This window comes from Mus caroli, unplaced genomic scaffold (assembly GCF_978045245.1).
Source record: "Mus caroli unplaced genomic scaffold, Mus_caroli_1 scaffold_18, whole genome shotgun sequence".
In the NCBI taxonomy this organism is placed as follows: domain Eukaryota; kingdom Metazoa; phylum Chordata; class Mammalia; order Rodentia; family Muridae; genus Mus; species Mus caroli.
Window position 1 is genome coordinate 80955218 of NW_028227273.1, and position 21941 is coordinate 80977158.

The window sequence follows — 21941 nt, forward strand, 5'->3', positions numbered from 1 at the left end:
GACACTCAAACATGCCTTCCCACCCTTAAAGTTCCTTGCCATTTTTACAGGACACTGCTGAGTGTCCTACCTTACCAAGGAACAGTACTCAGAGTCATTCCCTGTTCATTGAAACTTTATATACTTTAACTAGCGACTCCCCAACTCCTCGTTCCATTTCACCCACACCCTGAGATTTGGACGTTGCTTTGCCTCCTTGCTAAAGCATAGTAGGCATGAGGGCGAGGGCACACACCAGCCCACTAATCAGTTCCAGCTGGTCAGTGTACCTTGTGCCATGACAATAAAACACACCTCATTCCAGCAATCTTGAGTGGGTTTATATACTTGACCGTGTATGACCAGGAGACTGTTTAGGCAATGAGCTTATCCGTGAGTATGTTCAGGGAGTCCAGGGACCAGGATGGGGTGGTGAAAGGAGACATGGTCCCAGTGCTCTTTTGGGATGCTGAAGGCATAAAGGGTAGACATGTAGATAGAGGTGACCAAGCTCTCACAAGGGACTCTTGTGAAAATGCCACCCTAGTCTTTAGCTGGTTGGGTCATCAAAGAACACTTTCCCACAGACAGAAAAACAACCAAGGGACAAAGGAAGTAATGACTCAGCAGTTTAATGAAGGAGTGACCACTGGAAATGGGGAAGAGGAATGCCCACATCACAAATATAAACCTTGTCAGCACTTTGAAAACAATAGCAAATACACTTAAATAGATACAAAGTTTATTAAAAATAGGCTGCAACTGAAAAACTGTAGAAATGAAAAACAATAGATAGCAGTTTGGGTGTTTCCCCACAGTAATGCACGCTATTAAACTGTGGAAAGCCGTGCAGCATGCAGCGTGCAGCGAGCAATCGCTGTGGAGAGCCGTGTGCGTGCTGCGAGCAATCACCATTATAAGATGGCGCTGGCCTCCGCTGTGACAAACTAGTAAACAAGCCTTGTGCGCAAGTGCGAGAGTGAACTCACTCCTAGTCACTGCCCATTCTCGGGGTGTAATAGTGGTGTGATGAGCGAGCAATGAATCAAGAGCTGTCACGCCACATCAGGTGCTGAAACGTCATGGCTGAGTGCTATATAAGGGACTCCATTTTCTGGGGTCGGGATCTTCCTGAGAAGTAAGCAATAAAGTTTTGCTGCAGAAGATTCCAGTTGTCCTGAGTGTGTTCTTGCCGGCGGGGACAAAAGCTCGGGATATTAAACATCCTCTTATACTATGTTTTCACATCTGACCTCACTGTCCAGGGTTGGCCAAGTCTACTTCACTACAGGTCTTACAAACACACATGCAGAGTTTTCAGGAGGTAGCTGGCTCTTCTGAGCATCTGCCTTCCCATGTACTAGCAACAGCAGGTGACTGCTCTTCTCTAGGATGTATGATTATGACACCCGATGGCTTCCAGGATGCTCCAGTCACAATAAAATTGCACTTCCTAGGCAAGATGAGTATGTAAATCCTTCATAAACTCTCAGGGCCATTCTATTCTCTTACAGAGGAAACAGCAAAGACACGCTTTCAAATAGGATACTGGATTAACATAAAAAATATTTACACTTGCATTTCAACAATTTATCTTACAGCTCTTATTAAAAGTGGTTTTTCAGGTTGCAAATACCTCTGTTCTATTTGAGAGTGTGCATATTTTCCTGATGTACAGGTTTGTAAGAGAATAGTATGGTACAGAAAGATCATCTGGACCCACATTAGGGGTTTCTCCTATAGAAAGTGTGCTTGAAATCATAAAATCAGCTTTCACACAAAAGAAGCAAACTGAGGTCTGCCTACACAACTCAGCTGAGGAATGACAGTGCAAAGTTTAGGAATTAAAATTAAATAAGTCTATTATGCTGAGAAAGCATGTGAGTCAGAGGAGGCATAGCAACACACTCCTTCCTTTCCTGACATTGGATCTACATCACTTTACTAAATGTATACGTTCTTAGACACCTAAGTTTTACTGCCACCCATGAGCTCCCACTCTTCTCAGATGTCTCTGCTCATTCCTACATGAATGCTGTGTTACTAGAGAGCTCTAGATCCTTTGCAGCCTTTGAAATATTAGGTAACTTTCTAACATAACTGCTGTCTTTAATTTCCACCAGTGATTAGTCTAGTGATAATTTGGTATTTATAAAAATAAAATCCCTAGGCTTAAATCCTCAAATTTTTTTGAGAAATTTCAAATTTGAATTATTAATTAGATATTCAATCTCAAACATTTAAGTTGGTCAGGAGGCTCACATTTGTCAAGAATGTGATGTGCACCTTACATAAGAAACTCCATCTAGCCACCTCATACAAATGATAGAAGGTAAAGGAAGCATTTGCCCTGGGCTGAGAGGCCTGACTCCTGCAGACAGGGTCCACTGTGACACAGTAGAACTCAGACCTGCTCAGCTGTCACTGTCTGGTAACCAAATGGAGTTTAAAGGAAAAAAACAGAAAGATAATTTCTTGGCCTACTGCCCTTGGAATGACAATGAAAGAAGATAGGGTAGAAGAAATACCCCCTCATCTTTACAGCCCTTCCTTCTGCCCTATGAGTCCAAGAGTCTCCCCAAAAGCTAACAGAAACAGGTAACTTCGTGTGAGTCAGATCAAAAAGAACTAGACAGGATTTTTCTTGGTAAAGTAAAACACAGTTTCTTGGAATTGAAACATCTCTAATTTGCAACCATTTCAGGTACAGAAAATAAACATCACTTAGAAGTAGCACTGTTCCTTCCTCTTCAGGCTCGCCCCCCACAAAGGCCCTGCCAAGGGCAGACCTACTTGAGTAAAGGTGTCCTCTCTTCTCACTTTGTGTTCAGTTCATTCTCGAGCTCTGTTAATTTAAGAGAAGCTTTCACTTTGTCAGACACATCTTGCTCTTGGGAAAAGAGGTGCTGATGCTCTTTAAATGTCAGATTTTCAGGGGCTCCAGAACTGCCAGGTAAGTCTGCATCTTGGCTGGACAAGAGGAAAACACATAGATAATGCATCAAAATACAAGTGACGAGCCTAAGTAAACTTTCATAAAAATTGTAACATTTCAGTGACACTTATTCATTGTTGCACATTACTGAAGTAATTTTATGTATTGAGGCTGAGAAAAACTATACCAACACTATGGTCTGAACAGAAATTTAAAAGCCATCAGAACTCATACAACTAAATGCAAGTTCAAAGAAAAGTGAGAGGACAGCAACTTAGCCCCTTAACCATCTGGGCCAAACATTCATGATTAAAACTTAAAAAAAAAATCAAGAGAGTAATAAACCATCAAATAATTCCATGTAGAAAGGGGCAAAATATTCTCTTGACCGTGACTTTCAAAAATGAATAAGGGAACCAGAGATTGCTCAGTGGTGAACCAGAGATCACATCAATACTGGGAAGACATGGCAGCCTGCACAGCCATAGAGAGACCCTCTTTCAATGAGTTGGTAGAGTAAAGTGAGGATAATTTCTATCAATCTAAGGCCTCCACATGCACGAAATACATGATGTGTTTGTATGTCTGATGGCACATCCCCACACTAAAAATGGAGAAAAAAAAATAACAAAGCCAGTGAGTTCAGTTCCAGTAAGCAGGCAAATCTTGCCAGGTAAGCAAGTTTAATTGTGAGGGTAGTTTAAAAGTAGAGCATTTCCACAAACCTCCCCCAGTCTTATACTGAGAGTCAGACCAGCACTGATAAATGCAATTCACTGTTACAAGATGATAGGACCTAAGGCAGTAACACTAAGATAGGAGAAAGAAGACACCCCTTTTGTAGGATGTGAATGTCAGTGGGCATGGGGCCAGCTGCTCACCAGCTAAACCTCTACATCTTTTCCAAGAGGATCAAGCCTAGGGGCCACTGAAGGCAATATGACTCCTCTGATACAGCTGTGTCTTGGGAAAGGCCCTGGAGAGTCATGGGAAGGGGCCGGGAGGGCAGGAGAGGTGTGCAAGTTAAGGCCACTCAGCCTGGGATTGGAAGTTTAGGTCCTAGGGCATGCTGGTCATCCAGGTCAGGGAGGTGTGGACTGTTCCAGAGTGGCATACCTACAATCCACCTCTCCTCTCAGGGAAATTTGTCTATTAAGCACCTATCCTGTGGGTGTGAGGGCTGTGGTGTGAGGGCTGTGTGTGAGTGTGGTGGGTGTGATGGCACACTGATGCAGAAGACCTCACAGAGAGAGCACAAAGTGTCTAACAGTTTTATATTTTTTATCTGTTGATTGCCTATTAAAACTATAATGTTTTGATATGTGAGGTTGGATCCGATCCACTTATTGATCTGCCTATTAGCTGTGTAAGAACAATAATGTAGAAACTACAGAACCAATGGGGCTGTCATCCGTTAACTGTCTATGATCCAGCTGCTTATTATCATATACAGACTGACTAATTGGTTGTTTATCTCTCCATATATACCATCTGCTATTTTGACTCTGGTTCCTGCAGACACCAGGGAGGGGTAGAGATCCCATGTCACATACATCCCTTCATCCACACACAGGAGACAGACTTGCATTAATTCCTAAAACACATATCTCCCCTCTCTGAAACAGCATAGGAGGCCAGAAACATTTTCCTGAGATTCAAACCAAATGTTCCCTAAAGCCAGCAGCTGGGACTCCTCTCTGAAAACTGCTCCTCTCGATTTCCCAAACTGTCTCTTTTCTTCAATACCTCAATTTCCTTTTCCTGTGACCTAACTCTGAAGTTAAGGAAAGACACAGCAATGAAAGCAAGGAGCAGGCTGGCCTTGCTCTAGGCAGAGGGCATTGTAAAGTACCATTACCCTGCACATCCATGCATGCAGACTCATTGATAGGTTTGCATTTAGGGTTTAGGCCCTGTCTGCTTTAGAGCCCATTGGGGCCGCTTGCTAGTTATCTTAGCTTCTGCCACCTAGCCAAGGATATTCCTCCACTCACAGGAACATGCACCACTCTTTGCAGATCACCACTTGAATGCTGCTTACTTTCCTGGTGATGTGGAGGAACACAGCTGAGTCACACATTGGGAGCAGAACTGGGAAACACAGTCATAATCTATTGTGCTTTACTGCTCAGGACACTGTGGCTCTGCTCTGGACATAAGGCACCATGGCAGAGACCCAAGCTCTGCCTTAACAGCCCTGTGGTCAGAGTCTGATGAAGGAAAGCTAAATTAACACGTGGATCTTTTCACAGATCCAGTCCCTGGGGGCTTCATCTTGGCCATGGACAGGGCCCATCAGGGAAAGAGACAATTAAGGAGCAGAGAGCCACCCTGTCTCTAGTCTTATCTTCCTCTTACCCCTTCTCCTGCATCCCACTGATGTGTTGTTAAGCCAGTACCACTGGTCAGACACAGGGGTCAGCGTCTGACGATGTCCACCTGTATCCTGGTTCCATCCATGAGGGTACTTGGGGTCCTAGGCAGAATCTCTGGGCCTGATCCTTTAATAACTCCTATTGTCCCTGCCAGGGAAGGTATTTATGATCATGTGGGAGACTTCCTGAATGTTCTGGTTGTCCTACCATGTCTCATTCAGGTCGTCCCATTCCAGATTCCCCTTTTGTCTCAGGCTCAATACTGCTGGTTTGCATGCCATTGAAATCATCCTGAGTGATAGGATACAGGAAAGATCAAACCCTCAGATAATGATAGGAAGCCAGGTCACTGCTGTCCCCACGGGTCTGGAGGATGTGTGTCTGGGCTTCTGTGCCAGCTTGGTAAAGCTAAGGTACAACCCAGACCATCTGAGAACCAGAATTGGAGTTATGATGCTAAAACTGTTTCCTGTCAATGTGGTCTCTTCAGCTACACACAATACCAACAGCAGATAGATCTATTGGACCTCTTCCAGGTCTGTCACATGAAGCTGGCCTTAATGGCCCTGGCATCCATGTTGAAAATGCACACAGGCTGGACTCTGAGACAGGTGAAATAAACTGCCTTCTTTATTGTCTAGGCTCACTTAGCTGTAACAGCTACTTGTAGTTCTACAGAGAGGAGTCTGAGGGCTGGTTACCCTTTCTCTGGGATATGAGGGTTCTTGTCACTTAAGCACAGCTTGGAACACCTGCTTCCTAAAGAGGATTAGTACTATAAACACATCTTTTGTCCTGTGGGCCTGGCACCATGCTGACTCTTGCAAGTCATTCATGACCTGTGTTAACCCCATGGCCTCCATCCTCATCACAGGTGGAAGAATGGGAATGGAGCTTTAACCTGACTGGGATTTAGAGCTTATGTATGGCTCTGCAATATATGTGAAGATCCTGGACCCCACTATGTCTCCTGAGGTGACAAGTTCAGCCTTTTCCTCCCTGTCCTTGTGACCAACAATCCAGCTACTCTTCCAGGAATGGGCCCAGTCAAACTCATGATCCAGGAGGATTCTCCCCACCAGGTAACTGCCTCCCCTATCAGATAAGATTCAAAGGATCTAGGGAAAAGCTGTGTTAAAGCCCAATCCAGGCTCACCACCAACCTCAGAGAGAAAACAGCCTACTCAGGGAGAAGAGAAACCTGGTTATGTCTGAAGTGTTGTTGAGCACACCAACACACACACACACACACACACACGCACACACACACACACATTAAAGCAATGACAATAAGCATATTTCACTAAAGATCCAGTTCCCACACCAGTCCCATCCCTGGCTCCCCCATCTGAGAGCTGAGGTCTCTTTTTAGAAGGTATTCTCTCAAGTTGTCGAGCTCTAGCTCAAATTTTAGGCCTCATAGATTCTCAGCCATGTGCTTCAGCCCAGGGGATGCATACAGAGTAATTAGTAACTTTGCATCAGTGCCTTTTAAATGAATAATTAAAAATGCCAGGTTTAAAGCATGAAAATGACATTTGTGAGTGCCAGACAGCTGTTGGCATGGGGAGAGTCTGCCCACACTCCAAGATGGGACTACAGGGATGGATAGTGTCTGCATACACTTTGAGCAGATACTACATGCTACCAAACAAGTGGCAAAGGCCTTGGGTCTAAAAATGACACAAAGCCACTAATTCCTCAGTGGGGTCCCCTCTCCAATAGCTTAGAGACTCATCCACAGTCTGTGCCTACCAGAATGAAGACAGCCACGACAGTCTCCCCAAAAGAACTGCATAGTCTGACTGGAAAGGCTAAAGGAAAGCCCACCATATGCACCAACCTGCAGCACCGTTAATACATAGTGTAAGCTGCACTGACTCACACTTACCCTGTGGACAGAACATGACAGGGGCCTGGCAGAGCTCTAGCTGTGCCAAATTTGTATGGTATGGCCAAGAGGACAAACACGGTTGGGATAGCTCCCTAAAGTCTATTTCTCTGTCCCCTCTGCTTGGGGTCTCCTATGGAGACAAACTGATGCAATCCTGGAGCAGGTGAGTAAGCTTGTTGTTCCTGTATGGGATATGGTCACAGTGCTCTAACAATGTCCTGAGGACTTCTACTAGTGCAGCCACAGTAATTTCATAAGTATACACAGCATTCAAGAATATAGAAATGTCAACATGGCACTAATATTTTGAGTTTTCTTATTAAAAAAAAACATTAAAAAATACCAAAGTTTTCCATAGTGTTTATTTGGAGACTAAGATATTAAGCTCAACAAGTAACTATTAAAATTATATACAATATTTAGGCCCCTTATTTATATTTCATTTCTTCATAACAAATCTTCCATTATCAAGGAAAAATCCAGACCCAATGTGTGAGCCAACATGAGTTTGCTTTCTGGACTGCATTTCCTGTCACATTATCTGCATTTCTGCTTCTTCAAAAGCACATCCTGTGTATTTAGGACATTCCGGGAGGTCAGATAGATAGATACTCCCTTGTCCTGTTTGTCCCTTAATAGCTTGTCTGAGCTGTATCTCTCACCACATATGAATGTGTCACAGTGTTCCCTGGGCAACATATATTTTCACAGGAATGAGCATCCCCATGGAGTGATACACATGGAAAGATGTTTCCAAAGACTCCAGGGGCTCTTGTACATCATCAGAACACTGTTAGGCCTCCCTCAAGGCTACACTTCTGTCTTGTATTTAGTCAGAACACTGTTAGGCCTCCCTTAAGGCTACACTGCTGTCTTGACCTTTGTACAGGCAATGCTTGCTCAGGCATAACACTTTGGGTCTCCACAGTGAAGAAGGGTTGAAGATAATGTTGAGAACAGTGCAGAAGATGGAGGCCTGGCTTGTAAAATTTCAGAGAGAAGATTAAAGACTTTTTTCAGGGCCATTGCTGGTTTGATTATGAAGATTCTGTGGTTCTTGTTAGCTGGGGCTGAAGAATAAGCTGTGATTAACAAGATACCAGAACTGGTAAAGCAAAAACGTTGTATCACTGGGACTATTGATGCTGATTAGCTGGAGCTAAGCAATTAGTGTTGATTAAGAGGAGACCAGCATCATTGAGGTGACCTCTTCTGGAAAGTGTTTTCTATGAGCACAGAGGCTGTATTCCAGAGATACCCAAGATCGTATCTTTTGCTGCAGCTGGACTTGGTAATGTATAAGAATCATTCGGGTGGTACTGGTTTTGAAAGCATGAAAGTGTCATGAAGAACAGCTGAGGCTTGGCACTGTGAGAGGTCACAGAAGGCCATTGGAGCAGGTATAGCCTCAGCTGTAATTGATGGCTCAGGACGGAAGGGGTCATGCAAAGGATTTGAGGCTTAGCACCATGAAGAGAGCCTATGAGAGGCTATTGGTGAAGCCTAGTTGGAGTGGAACACCCCAGTGCATTGGAGATGTCCGTAACATGGGATGATCACTAAGAACAACAGCCGAAGTGGAGTGGATCAACCTGAGCTTAGAGTGCTACAGAGGGCAGAGCTGGAGAAGTGATGCCAGCCCTTAGGAGGAGTACAAAACATCAACTGGAATCCCAGACAGTGAAACAAGAAGCTGTAACACTGAAATTGCCTTGGAGACACAAAGATGTTAAAGCTGCTAGAGCCATGGGATACATGCTGAGGAAAGCTGCTAACAGGGAGTGGAACAAGCCAAGGAGAAAGCAGTTTGTTGCAGTCAACAAAGATGAAAAAGGATTGGAGATCTGAAGACCTATTTGATATCAGCCATGGAGATGCAGAGTTTGGGATTTGTCCAGCTGGTTCCCTGTCGTTCTCTGTGGATTACAGTTAAGTGATTAGATGAATCTCAGAAGAGACCTTGAACTTTGGACTTTTAACATTGTTGAGACTGCTATAGACTATGAAGACTATAAAAGTTGGACTAAACATATTTTGCATTATGCTATGTTTAAGTATGCCCGCCCCCCATAGACTCATGTGTTTGAACAAGTCTATGGGGGCCAGGGAGTGGAATGTGATGGTTTGTATATTAATGGAACAGGGAGTGGCACCATTTGGAAGTGTGACCTTGGAATAGGTGTGACCTGGTTGGAGTAGGTGTGTCACTGTGGGTGTGGGCATAAGATCTTCACCCTAGTTCCCAGCCTTTGGATGAAGACATAGAACTCTCAGCTCAGCTCTGCCTGTACAATGCCTGCCTGGTTACTGCCATGCTCCCACCTTGATGATAATGGACTGAACCTCTCTGAACCTGTAAGTCATCCTCGATTAAGTGTTGTTTTTTTATAAGTCTTGCCTTGTTCATGGTGTCTTTTCACAGCAGTAAAACCCTAAATAAGACCAGTGCCAAATTACACTTGCCTACAGGAGAATAGACATGGTCCATGGGTCACACTGGTGAAACCTGGACAGCTGAGGTCAGCTCACAACCATAGTGTCTTTCTATACAGATGAAAATCGACACACCTTCCATACTAGTATTTCTCAGTTGTCTCAGCCCTTTGCTTAGCTGCTTTACTTGTAGTGACTGATGAGAGTACACTGGATGATGCTTCTGATCACAGGGGATTCCAGAAACCAGAAATGCCTTAAGCTCCCCATGGAGGTTTGAAAATGCTTGGCTCAGGGAATGTCACTATTTGGAGATGTAGCCTTGTTGGAGTATGTGTGGCCTTAATGGAGGAAGTGTATCACTGTGGCTGTGACCTATAAGATCCTTGTGGTAGCTGCCTGAAAGCCAGTTTTCTCCTAACAGCCTTCAGATGAAGATGAAGAACTCTTAGCTCCTCCTGCACCATGTCTGCCTGGAACCTGCAAGCTCCCACTTTGATGATAATGAACTAATCCTCTGAACCTATAAGCCAGAACCAATTAAATGTCTTTATAAGAGTCGTTTTGTTAGTGGTATCCGTTCACAGCAGTAAAACCCGAACTAAGTCACTCCCTATCACAGATTAGATGGTTAGATGAGTGAGGTCTAGCCCATCAAGCTCTTTTTAGAGCATTAACACACTTCTAGTTGAAAGTTCCAAAGTCTTCCATGTTGCTCAAAACAAAACCCACATAAGCACAACCTGGTATGATCAAGTGTCACACTAAGAGTCCACTCCATTGCATCAACTTCTGCATTAGTTACCTTTGTATCTTTGGACAGAAATGCCATGAGCAGAGCAAACTATAAAACAATGAGGCTAGTGGGACTCATGGTCTAGAGGTCACCTGTAACCAGAGGTTAAATTCAATATCTACAAGGCATGGTGGAAGGAGAAGGAAGCTGAGGGCTCACATCTAGACTCAATTTACAAAGCAGAGTGCACTGGGTGTGGTACAAATATCTAAAACCTCAAACCCCAGCCCTAGTGACATTCTTCAGCAAGGCACGCCTCCTACATCTACCCAAACATAGTCACTTACTGAGAACTGAGTACTCAAATGTCCAAGACCATGGAGTAGAGCTTATTCAAAATGACATAGGAATTCAGAAATTCATGTCAGTAGCAGAGAGAACCTTCAATGTGTGTCAATAGGTGTTGCTGAAAAGCCAGCAAGCTGCTCTCCATCGAATTTCAAATAAGATGTGGATTAGGTAAAAAAGGTAAACAGGCATCTCCAGGGCAAGAAAGCTTTGAACCTCTTTATACCTACAAGGTAAATCCAGATGTGCTGGTCAAGAAAATCACAAGAGGACCCAACCCAAATTCAAACCCTTCAGGCTTCAGGGTAAAAATACCACAAGAGCCAATAGGGACAAGGTCATTAATCAAACACTCACTCAGCAGATGAGATTACACCTAGTCATAACCCATAGACCTACTTGTTAAACAGCTTACATTCTGCACTTACCTCTTCAACACAAACCTAAATGCTACAATCAAAACAAATAGTATCTTATTTTTTCAGCATGACTTGAAAACACTCAATACCTCTGAAGATGGTGAGTAGAATCTGGCAGGACTTGGGGAAGTCAGCTAAGTGAGTACAAATAACAAAACAACAAAACCCAACTTCTCAACAAGCTAGCAGCAACCTACCTGATGTCAGTGGAAAGATCCTGAGGGTTGATCAGAAGTCTGCAGACTTGAAGGACTGTTGCTCTAAAAGCTCACTTGAGGAATGAGAAGAGTAGCAACTGCAGAGTGATGTGTGGTGTGTGTGTGTGTGTGTGTGTGTGTGTGTGTGTGTGTGTGTGTGTTGTTTGGTTACTTTTTTGGAGACAGACTCTTACCATTAAAGTTCTGGCTGTCCTGAAGACCATGTACACCAAGGATTTGGAAGACACAGAGAGACTCTTTCTCCAAGTGTTGGGATATATGGTGTGTAAACCATCTACAAGTGTCTTTAAATCTCTAACTGTGAAGATTTTTAAAGTCTCCTTTAGCTTGTCTTAGTGATGTTGGTTTTGAGGCAATACAGCAAGCACTGAGGACAGAAAAGAATAAACCTTTGGGGTTGTCCAGATGGATCAGAATTGAAAGGAACACACTTATGATCTGAGCTTATTTACAAAGACACTGTTAATATTCAGAAACAAATATAGTCAAATTTTACCCTTTGTCATATTCAGTAAGGATATCAAATCATGGATTAAACTATTTTCAGTGTGGTTATCCTACACAATCTTAAGGCTGATTCCTGTGAACCAGTCTTGTGGAACAGACAGTAATAAACAGCACATCAAAAAGCCTTCAGAGCAGGAAAGCACTGGCTGCCCTTGCAAAGGATCTGGGTGAGTATCCCAGCACCCAAAAGTCAACACACAGACTTCTCCAACTCCAGTTCTAGGGTACCTGACTCTCACGTGACCTTTCTGGGCATTGTGCACATACACACAGCACACATACACATGTAGGAAAACCAATCATACACACAAACAAAAATACATACATCTAAAACAAAAAATCCTTCAGAGCAGACAAACTGATTCATGCTACCCAAGTGGCCACACTGACACTTGTGACTTGAGACAGTGGCCACCTTTGCTCTTATGACTTGGGAGAGCACCTATATCAACTAACCCTCATGACAAGAGAGAGTGGACCTACTAATCCTTTTGACCTAAGAGAATGGCCACACAAAAACAGGTGTCCTGAGACTTTAAATTAAATTCAAAACTGCAAATATTAGCACTCAGTGGTTTTCTCAAAAATTCATTTTGTGGTGCCTTCAATAAATAAAAGCAAAATATAATCCCAACCTGACCCAACATAAATTCATTCCTGGAGACATTCTGACATGTACACCAACAGAGAAGTGATAGGGTTAGTACTGTAGCCTGGTACCAAACAATAAGCCTGCCCAATCAAAGATATTCGTGGACAAGCCAACTTCTTTCTTCTGGAACATTCACAATTGAACTAAGGCCATCTCATTCCACCTCTAAAGCTGCAGTCTGCCTCCTCCTCTCACAAGCACTCTTAATACATGATCACATGACAGCAGCCACACCTTGTGAAATGAGGTTGTTCTCAGGGTGGCTGAGAAAGTCCACTTTCTTCTGCAAGAACAAAATGACTGAAGCTGGCTTATGCATGAAGAGGTTAGTTTGGGTCAGTTTTGATATAGAAAGCTGGGGTGACCTCAATGGTCAGCCTTTGTCATCGTCCTATGTGACATCTTAGTTGGATTGTGTGCAGAAAAGAAAGATTCCCATGGCAGGATGAGAAGTGAGTGTTATTTGGGAACAGTTTGGCTCTTTTCATGGAAACCAGTTTTTGCTAGACAGGATCCATCTGTATATGACCCAATCATCCTGCAGTTGGTACCACCTCTTTGTGTGTATGTGTGTTTGTGTAGATGGTGTGTGTTGTATGGTTTGGGGTGATTGTGTTTGTATCTATGTATGTGTGTATGTGCTTGTGTGTGTGTGTGTTCCATGTGTGTAATTGTGTGTGTGCCTGTGTGGTATGGGCTGACATGTATTGTTGGTACAAATGTATGTGTGTGTGCATCTCTGTTGTGTGTGTGTTTGTTTGTGTTTATTTGTGTTCCCTGTGTGTATATGTATATTTGCATATGTGTAGTATGGTGTGTGTGTGAGTGTGTTCCATATATGTATGCAGGTGTTTGCTTATGTACATGTATGCGTAAGTATGTGCTTGTATGTATGAATATGCCTGTGTGTGTCATGTGAGTGTGTGCATGTATATGTGTTTGTGTGTATGTGTGTGCTTCTGTGTATCAGCATGAAGAGAGGAAATGAAAAGATTAGATACTTTTTTCATTGCTCTCTTCCTTATGACCTCAAGTCAGGTCACTCACTGAAACACAATTCTGTCATCTCAGCTAGGCTGAGAATCTTGTAAGCTACAGGAATATGCTGATTTGCCACTCTCCCTAGTGCTGGGATTACGGGCACACACATTCACACTTGGGTGGTCCTAAGAGTTCAAACATAAGTTTACAGCACAAGCTCCTTGGGGGATGTTCATAATCAAACCACAACAGTGACAGATCTTACCACCCTCAAGCATGCTATCTTGAAGGAGGATCCTCCCTTGTTAAAAGCACTGGAGAATAGCAGACACAAGGACACTTGACATCCCTTTCCTCCTGAGATCTAGAGAAGGAAGCCACACATAAGGCTAGTCTTCTCATTGAAGAGAGGTCAGTCTTGGGTTATGTTTCTCCAAGTTTGCAGATGTCACCAAGACCCTACCCAGTCATGTCTGACAAAGCCACATGGAAACCAATGTGTAATGGAATCCTAGTCTATTGCATCTTTCTTCTTCACTCTATCCTTTTCTATAGAATGTCCATTTGCTAGAGAAATCATATCCTTTGTGTAATGACACATCCCACACTGTTTAGATGTAGCTGATTGTTTCTTCCTCAGCATGCTTGCCTGGAGATATGACTGGATGCATGTCTTCTGGTAGCCATAGGACATGAGCCATCACAGTTCTAGCTCTCTCTATGGCAGCCATTCTCAAAGATAACACTGTCAGCCCCAAGGGCAGCTACATCCACAGAGAATAATGAAAGGGCCCAAATGAATATTGGTGATGTTGCATTTCATCTGTTATTTTGAGTGTTTTAAATGGAACTGCCCATGAACAACAAACTCCCTAGGGTATCTCATGTCCCCCACATCCCCACACATATATGTACATGCAGGAAAAACGCAAATGCATGTGAAATTAAAATAAACAATTACGTAAAATTGAATACAAGAGGAAAAGTGTCATTTTTAAGAAAAAAAAAAAACTCCCCTCAAAAATTATTTACTGTCCTGAAATCTATTTCTTATAGGAAGGGGACCCCTAGATGGGAAGATCTTTCTCTGTACACTTCTCAGCATGGGCTGAGGCTGTCTAAATTGTAGATATTTGGTGAAATGGGGAGGAGCTTAGAAAGATTAGCATCTCGTTCCATGTCAGCTGTCTTCAAATCTCTCTTGAATGCCATGTTTTCAACTGAGCATCTCTTGAAATGGGTTCTACATCCTGAGTCATGGTTACAGTTTGAGGAACTTCAGTTACTACATAGATACAAGGGCCTCAAAGGCCTCAGAATAGTCGTCTAGGACTTCCCAAACCCATGAACATGACACAGGCCCAGTCAAAGTTAGCTATTGGGTCCCAGCACTGCCACTAGGCCTGTCCATAGAAAAAACTAAGATATCTGAGGGGCTTGAGAAAGCACAGAGTCAGGCTCAAGCCTTTTTCAAATTCAGAAATGTGAAATCTGTAATTCATGTAACTGCTTTCATATTTCTTTAATGATTGAAATCTTAGCACTTGTGAGATTGGATCTATTGAGACAGAGAGCTATAGCTGGTGAAGTGACTCCTTCATACAGACAGGTGTATCTGGATTATCACCAATGTTTACTCTCTGTTGTTCCAGCAGAAGTGGGAGACACATATAGCCTCACTCAGGGTAAGTATGCCAAAAACAAAAAAACACACAGACAAAAAAAACCAATGCATATGCTTTCCACCACTGAGCACTTCCAGGTGTAAGGGTCACCAGCACACTGGCGTCTGGCAGTGACTATGTCTCTGATTTGACTAAGGCACTAGAGACTATTTACATCATTAACAGTTTGGCTCACTTCTCCAGGAATGGTACAGAAGAGATAAAACAGTCGTTAATCCTGAAAGCATCACCCCGTTCAACTTCTTCCTGAGCTCCTCACACACCCAGACCCTGAGCACTGGAAACTCCTTTATGCCTGCCGCTGTATTTCCAAACTCTGCTTCGCTGGACTCTGGATTTTTCCTTCTCTGATGCTCTGCTCTCAAGCCTCTGCCTTGCACCCTGCTTTTTCATCTTTATTTTTATTTCATGTTCCCACATCTTCCTTGTGTTCTGAGTGAGTCGGCTATGTTTCATGAAATACATGGCTCTCCACCTACATACCCTAGTTTAAGGACACAAGTGACTGTGTACCTTAGAGTCTCCAATGCCTGCAAGAATTGGGAACCTGAATAAGGAGCACTATGCTTTAAAACAAAAAAATCAAAGGAAAATAAAGAAGAGTGTCAGTGGAGATTCTGCCACCACAGAGGAGCCTGTGATGGAGATGAACAGCATCGTGAACACCCAGCCAAACTGGAAATGTCTGCATCTGGACTGTTCAGCATCAGCTCCCTGGAGTGTGGCATGCTGTAGGGGTGTCTGAAAAACCATTTCAGATCACCTCGCCTTGCACTTACTTAGACCAAGTATTTGGGGGTGGGAGGTGACTGCTGTGCCCTGCACATGGGAATGGACTAACAGTGTAACAGAAGCAAGCCTGTGAAGAGCACAGGCCCATGAGGAGCGTCACTGCTCCTCACAACTACTAAGTCTTCTGCAACACTGCTCTCTCCAGCTGCACCCATGGACAAAGGACCATGAAGTTTGATCACTTCACTGCTTCCCTGTGTGTTGCTCTTGAGGGGAGGGGCCACCTATCCTTATTCTGTCTTTACAGAGGATGCTGTCAGGCCAAGCCTCCCAGAGATTCCAGCCACACATCTCTAAGCAAACTACACTGTGGTCTAAGGTCAAGTTGAAGAGCTCCCAATTGGACTCAGTATTTGTTTATTCATTTAAAAAAGGCAATACAGTTCCTTTCTTTGACAATAGAGCTTCCAAGTATGTGCAATAGCACATCACTGCTCAGTTCTCAAGCAGATGTACTCTTACTTTTCAGGATAGAGAAGGAAGCGGGACCCTGGTCTCTGATGTGCTCCTACAAGGCAGACAGCATCTGAGCTCCTACAGGAGGACTCTGCCCAAGACAGAAAGCTAGTTTCAGGGTTAGTCCCTGCTTGATCCTGAGAACAGAAAAGCTCTATCATAAATGCTGGAAGAAGGTGCTGAGGATGCTAAGAATCTTGTTGTAGATAGGTCAACTTGATACAGAAGTAGCCATGTAAAGAGCTGTGGCTGGCTCAGACTGTATGCCAGCTCAATGAGGAGCTGCTTGGAAGTCAAAAGGCTCAAAGGGAAACTGAAAAGGACTCAAGGGGCTTTGGGAATAAGCTTCCAAGCTTGGTTAGACTTACTGCAGAGTTGAGTGCCCCTGTGTGATTCACACTGACAATGTCCTTTTAGATGTCATTAAGGCAAGCCTCTGGGGGGTGATACAGTCACTGAGAAATCTACTCTCGTGAGTAGACAACCCTAGAGAGCTTATTTGCTCATCAATTTCACCAGGATGGGATATCTAGCCAGTACCAATTAGAGAAATGAGCCAGCCATAGATAACAAACCTGCAGTGCCTTGATGTTGGACTCCCAAACTGAAAGAAACAATTGCTCTTTGTAAATTATAGAGTCTCATGCTTTTGGTTATAACAACATGTGATGACCGTAAAGGTTTTATATCTATAGATTTATTAGACTAAATGTGGATGAATACATAATGCATAAGTTGTATAACACAACTTTCAAGAAGCAGCAGATGGGAGGGTCATTAATGAATTATTTCTTAAATACTTGTGAGCACAATGATAAATCATGTAGAATTCATTTCTGTTCCAGTATAGGATGGCATAGTAAGTGTCTACCCCAGTGGGCGAGGTGGCCCACGCCTTGAATTCCAGGACTCCTGAGACAGAGGCAGGTGGATTTCTGAGTTCGAGGCCAGCCTGGTCTAAAAAGTGCGTTCCAGGAAAGCCAGGGCTATACAGAGAAACACTGTCTCCAGAAGAAAAAAAAAAGTGTCCACCACATTGGATGCGACAAAAATCAAAGGAAACCTGCCATCCTTTACATCCTTTGCAAGTGAAGTAGCTGACTCAAAGCAAACACGAACCTGTGGCTAGCTGGTCAATCAGTCTACAGGACAGAGCAAAACATTACCTCTGACAATCTCAGGTGTAGATTATTATTTTCTGGTTCCAGTTCAACTATCCTTTCTTCTTTAACCTACAACCAAGGATCCAAAAGGAAAAATCCATCAATGCAGCACCTACCTGCACATACTGAAATACCATGAATGAACAGAGTGCAAGAAGGGATAGGAACCCTCTCAGCAAGGAGAAGGTCAACTGTCAACTGTCAACTGTCAGGTTGCTCACTCTCCTTCACATACTACAGAGACAAGACAAGCTGGCCTTAGCAAGGCCTGGTGTGCTATACACCCACATCCCATGGCTCTAAGCCCCTGTCAGCATCAGCCCCAAGGACTACAAGGGATGCAAGTCTTACAATCCAGACTCTTTATCCTTTGGTCAGTAAGATGTCAGTCAGCCTAGTTGGGAAGCAGAGAGTTTTTAGAGAGGTCCATAGAAACATGACAGCTCTAAAAAATCAAAACCAGACCCATACAAAGCCAGGTGTGTGTTTGTATGTGTGTGTGTGTTTTGTGTGTGTGCATGTATGTTTGCCCTTGAGTGTGTATAGATGCTCATAAGACATCAGTAGTCTTGAAAGTTCAAGGAGAGAAAGCATTTTATATGAAGATGAGATATTGGGGAATGGTTGTTGGATGTAGGAAGGAAGACAGAGCATGGTGGGATTTTATGAGCCAAAGAAGTGAACTGTATATTTAACTCCCATAGACAACTGGGATAGGAACAGTGTTCCTGCTGGTGGCTCAGGGTTCCAGTTGTGGATTCAGGGAATTCAGACCATTGTGCTGAAAATACAATGTCAAACTAAAGATTCAACATCCCGCTGGTGCTCCTGTCTCTTCAGACAAGAAATTAAGTCCCTCCTTCTAGGGATCCCATCATTCTCTCCTGCAGTAGATTCAGCCTTTCCTTTTTTTGGGTCTAGTCATTCATGCAGGAGACACAGACCCTCTTGAAGGGAATTCTGTCTCCAGATAGGGATGCAGTCCCTCCTTCTAGGGAATTAACTCTCCTAATATTCACACAGAGAATCTCTTATCACCTGGAGACAGCATTTTTCTGCACTTAAACTCTGACTGGTAATGGTAACCCAATACCTAGGAATTATAAAGTGTCAATTGCTAAATTCCTTCAGTTCAATTATGAAAATCTCTGTAGTATTTTGATAAAATTTACTTAATTCCTACATTTGAAACAATAACAGCAACTCTAGTAATACTTGTAGTATGGGTTTGGTCAAATTTATTTCAAATTATTTTTTATTTTGTTTAAAAGATTGTGGTCTACATGGAACTTTCTCCCTACTTTTACTTTTGGTTATTGCTAGGAGACAAAAATGCTTTCTTTCTGTTGACAGAGCATGTATTCATTGGTCTTGTATAACCCACTATTTGTTGCAAAGGATTTAGCAGATTCTTTAGGGTATTTTCTATTGATTATATGGTTCCAACTACAAGTAGACTGCATTGTTCTTTCTTTCTGATGCGATGACATGGATTCAGTTTTCTACTCCAACTGACTGGACGATACAATTAGAACAATGCTGCACAGCAGTGCCAAAAAGACCTGGATTGCAAGCATTTCCGAAGTCTGGTCCAATTAGAATGGAGCATGGTGAGAAAGTTCAACCAGGTTTCCTCTGAACCTAGAAGTCTTTCTTCAGTGCCTTAGATTGGCCATGGTATAACCCAATTGATATGGGAAATATTAACTCCTATTCTCTCAGCAGGTGACACGTGAAGACAGAGCCTTTAAGGTGATCAATTCAATGAAGCCTTAAGGGTGGATTCTCTTGTCACTGGTGTCCTTCTGAAGGGAACCCTGGAGACACAGTCACTTGAAAGGTGCACAGAGAGACCACAGAACACCATGGGGAAGCAGCTACCTACAAACTAAGGGGACCTGGGACAAGTCTTGGGCCCAAGACTTCCAGTCTCAAGCACGCAGATATCCCTGGCTCTGTCCTGGGGGCAACCCACAAAGATTACAGTGTGTCATCTTGGTATGCCCTTGAGTCTGCAACCCACTGCTGTAAGCCCGGCACTATCTTGGGATGGGTGGGACTAGGTGAGAAGTACTAAGATTTGTCTCTCAAGGTGAGATAAAGTGGTCCTGAGTTGGGTGCTAAGGCACAGTCCAAGGCTGTAGCTTCTGTACAGCTAAGCTGGGGCTTGAAGCAGGAAGAGCTGTGCTGTCCTCAAGGAACTTAGTACTTGTAGCCAGAACAAATGGTTCTTCCCTCAAAGTACACATGGGCAAATTTGTGAAGAACCAAAATTCTTCCTGTGGCTGTCACCAGTTTTCCTGGAAGAATGCCCACAGAGCTCCTTTTGTTATACCAGGAAGCCAAGCCTTGTCCTATAAGGGGTTGCTCATGCAGTCATCTGATCTCTCTGGCCAGGAACCACTCCCTGCTCTAAACTCATTTTTAAGAGGCATATGAGATCATCTTCTCTATGGTTAAGATCCCTTGTGTAGCATCCTCCTAACTGGTACAGCAAAGACTTCAGGTGTTGGCCATTAGCCTGTATGGCCTAAGCTCACATTCCCTCAGCCTCTATGTTGGTTCCAGTTTACCATAAAGCCCTGGCTGGTCACACATCACTTTCCACAGAGACTTCTGTCTTCTAAGCCCTCAGTCTCCTCTGTACAACAGGACCTTCCTGGCCCTGCAATCTAGGCATGTATACTCTAACTTTTGTGGAGGGCTGATATTAGATCTTGTAATGTTCAGAATATATCTGCTTGGCACCATTACAATTCATGGTATTTATAATTTTGTTTACTTTACCTACTTATTCTGCTGTGTGCTCTAAGAGGGCAATGAGGAGGATTATGTAATTACTGCTTGTTAACAGTTGTACTAAGAGTGCTCAGTATGCAGTATGCAGAGGAAGGTGCTGTGAGGAGCGGGTATGGCAGCAGTCCCAAGATGGCGCCCGGGACTGCAGCTAAGTCTTATGACTTGCACCTGACTTCCTCATACACCTGAAAATAGCCATGACCATCCTGAGAGCTGCGCAGCTGCACCATGATGCTGGCGGTGTAAACAAGTCCATATTTGGTGGAGATGCGCCTCTGCCTCCCTGATTGGCTGAAGCTGTGTGCCTGGTGAGGTGATGTAGCCTGCCGTGAGTGGATGGGGGCTGAGAGTATATAAGAGTGAGAGGCCCAGGGTTCAGGAGAGAAAAAGATGAAGCTAGAGAGATGAAGACTGAAGCTTGCTGAATAAACTGCTGTTAGAAGAACTGGTGGTCCTGTTGTTCTTGCTGGTAGAGAGCAGATGCGACAAGGTGCCAATCAGGAGACCCTGAAGGGCAGAAGCAGCAGATGAGAGGTCAGAGATGCACCAAGTGGGAGTTGGAGGAAGAAACCTTAAGGGCAGTTGGGAGAAAACTGGTCAAAGGGCCAGGGGATCATGAAGACAAAGCAGACCAATTTGGTCTCCATCCCGACAGTGTTCATGATGAGACAACACAGTGCACCAAGCCAACCCCGGGTCTCTTGGGTTCCCACATCCCTCAGAGCAGAAAGTGGCGGTTTCAAACCCCCTTGGCTTTCTTCACACTCACCAACACTTGATGCTGAAGCAGCCACATCCTTGGTTCGAAAATGTCTGCTTTAACTCATGAGGGGCGTGGCTAATTCTTGTGGGGGTAACTTTCACTGGCCAATCATACGCATGCAGTATTCCTACCAACAGCAGCTTTTGCCAGGCTAGCTTACTGGCTTCCAGAACTTTAGACTTTGCTCCTGCCTTCTCAAGAAAAACAGCGTCCCGTTAGTGCTTGTAAAACACAAATCACCTTACTGTGGCCTTGAATACTCAGCTCACCTGGAGAATTCTCTCTCCCTATCCCAGGCAGAATCCTGCCTCCTGAGCCTCCCTATGACAGAGACCCTTCCCCTCTACCATCTCAAGAGAGCCTACTAATAACGTCTTGTAGGGTGCTTCAATCAACCCCCACAGCTCCTGTGTTCATTTCTCATACTGTTAATGGTTATAAGGAACCACGGGCTGCTTCTGACTTTCTGTTCCCCAACCTGCCCTGTATGTGATTTCCTGGGATCACAGGGTGAGTGGGGGCAGTAAGCTGTATACTGCTTAAACGTTATGGCAATCTGAAGACTGTCATTTAGTTCCCAGTTTTGTGAGTAAACAGGTAGGAATACTTCGTATAGGAACACAATCACATGAAACTTTGGGAGTATAAATTTTCTTTTGCCAAGTCATCCCCTCATCCTGCTTATCATAAATTCATAGGTATATGTGTGTCTGAAATCACTTTATTACCTGGGAATGCACAGAGGAAGGCTTAGATAGGGTTTGGCAGAAAATGAAGTGGTACAGTGTCACTTCTGTCTCCGACCA

The 21941-nt window shown here is 43.7% G+C and overlaps 1 long non-coding RNA gene across 2 annotated transcripts; it reads right to left on the reverse strand.

Moving 5' to 3' along the window:
* Window positions 1-635: 635 nt before the first annotated feature.
* Window positions 636-21181, reverse strand: LOC147000550 (uncharacterized). 2 transcript variants are annotated; one of them, XR_015045856.1, is made up of 3 exons: window positions 21142-21181; window positions 17577-17642; window positions 636-2949 (listed from the first exon to the last, which is right to left on the reverse strand). It is a non-coding gene; the product is annotated as an uncharacterized LOC147000550 (long non-coding RNA). The 2 variants fall into 2 exon arrangements; XR_015045855.1 differs by lacking the exon at window positions 21142-21181 and having other exon boundaries at window positions 636-1486; window positions 2773-2949; window positions 17577-17764.
* Window positions 21182-21941: the final 760 nt, after the last annotated feature.